This window comes from Asparagus officinalis, chromosome 3 (genome assembly GCF_001876935.1).
Source record: "Asparagus officinalis chromosome 3, Aspof.V1, whole genome shotgun sequence".
NCBI classification, from domain to species: domain Eukaryota; kingdom Viridiplantae; phylum Streptophyta; class Magnoliopsida; order Asparagales; family Asparagaceae; genus Asparagus; species Asparagus officinalis.
Genome location: NC_033796.1, coordinates 71,870,329 through 71,872,689, shown reverse-complemented (window position 1 = coordinate 71,872,689; position 2,361 = coordinate 71,870,329).

Here is a 2,361-nt window from a genome sequence, read left to right as displayed (position 1 = left end):
TCAGTTTTCGTGCTAACGAAATAAAAGCAAATTTGAATTTATGCAAATAGGGTGTACAACATTCAGATTCAAGATGAATAACACTCACCAAAAACTAAAAGATGAATAACACTCACCAAAAACTATAGAATATGGTCGAGAAAGTCACTGAAGGAAGTAACAAAAATTGGAAAAATATGAAAATTGATGTTTCTGCATAGATGGTAAGGGTGATACACATATGACACACAAATTCCTTCTACCATGAATAAGCCATTGAATTCATTGTGGATACAACATTCCTTATTAATCCGTTGGTCAATTAAGAAATGAAGAATGAGACTAGCAAAAATGAGATTGTTATAATGCACTCTTAGAGATATACTATGAGATAGGATGAGAAATAATTACAGTCATAAGAGGTTAGACGTTGCTCATATTGAGGATAGTATGAGAAAATCAATTAAAATGGTTTGGTCACGTGCAATGGAGGCCACAAAATGTGCCAATCAGGATAGGAAGTAAAGATAATAATTGATGTAGCGAAGATTAAAGATGATCTAAGAGAACTTACAAAATTAAGAAGGATCTGGTAGTGATTAACTTAAGGGAGAAGATGACCCTAAAATAGAACTGAACAAAAGAATATGATTCATGTAGCCGACCCCAAAAAAATTAGGATAAAGACTTTGTTGTCATTGTTGTTGTAGGCTTATAACATTTAGCTTCAAGATTGAAAATAAGATTCATCAAGAATTATGGAACTTAGTTGAGAAAGTCGATGAAAGAAAATAAAATGAAATCACTGTTTTTTAGTGAAAACTTTTTCTTTTATATCGATTACTTTTTAATAAACATGAGAAGGGACATGACACAACTTCCAAATGCGAACGATGACTAACGTTGATAATAAGATAATTGCAACTCTTTAAATGAACAAGCCATTGGTACCAATATTGGAAAAAGCGCTCTAGGAGGTTCGCCAAGGCGTAGGCGGACTGTTGGCCGCCTAGATTTGGTCGTTGCCCCCAAGCTAGGTGGCGGTCCCTCCTAGGCGGCACCTAGGACTAGGCGGTCCGCCTACCTTTGGGGAACAAAAAAAGAAAACAAGAAAAAAAAAGAAGAGAAAAAGAAATAAATTTAAACTTAAAACCCAGCCGAAGCCCACTTAACAACCAAAACCCGAACCAATAACCCAAACCCGACCCGCTTCACTTAACCTAACCCCTCTCTCTCTCTCTCTCTCTCTCTCTCTCAACTCACATCATAAATGCCCCATGTGAAAAGTTCAAGATGCCTCACGTGGAGAAGTACGAAGGCGATGTAGACTGTGACGCCTCTGGTTTCACACATGGCTGCAGTCTAAGGTGAACCCAAAGATGTCTCCTCCCTCTTGACGAAGAAATCGCATCCTCGTCCGTCCCCAAAACACTCCTTCCTCTTGACGAATCCCCGGGCCCGCCGCCTCACCTCTTCAGGTAAAACTTTAAAATTTCACTTATTTTAAAATTTTTAAATGTTTTTTTTCAACTTATTCACTGTTTTTAAGTAGTTAATAATGATCTTGTTCAATTCTAGTTTAATTTTGTATGAAGAGAACACTAAATAGTTAATCTTGTTCAATTCTATGTTTTTTTGCAATTTTATATGAACTTTAGACTTATTTTGTGAATTATTATAATTAAATAAATTACAAAATAGGCAAACGCCTAGGCGGTGCCTAGGCGCTAGGCCCTGGCTCGAACGCCTAGTCCACCTAGCGCCTTCTATAACATTGATTGGTACTTATCGAAAGATCAAATTTTATGAGGATTATTAATAACTTGAAATCTTGAACAAGTTAATCCATGAGTACCATTCATCTCTAGTGGAGTAAATACATGTTCATAAGGTGAAGTACATGTTTGGCAACTTTGGATTATAATTCACACAGCTTATAATCCACAAATGGATTCTAAGCCAAGTGGATTATAAGCCAAAGTTTTTGCTAAATTTAGTAGATTATATTCCATATACAATACTAAAGTGTTTGGCAAATGGGTGGTTTACAAGTAGGGGTGCCAAACGGTTCGGTTTTATCCGAACCGATCCGCATCCGTATCCAAACGGATGCGGATATGGTAAGCCATTTTTAAAACCGGGCGGATACGGTTTCGGATACAGATCTGGTTCCTTTTTTCAGATACGGATCCGGATATGGATATGAATGTAAGATTCGGTTGCGAAAACGGATATCCGCAATTTAATAAACATAAGAATTCGGGTCCATTTAGGTATTCAAAATTCCAAACCCGTAATCGCTAACCAACCTAAAACCCAACTAAAAAACCCTAGCCTTCACTCCAGTCTCTCTCTAGTCTCTGCTCAATTTCTACAACGCGA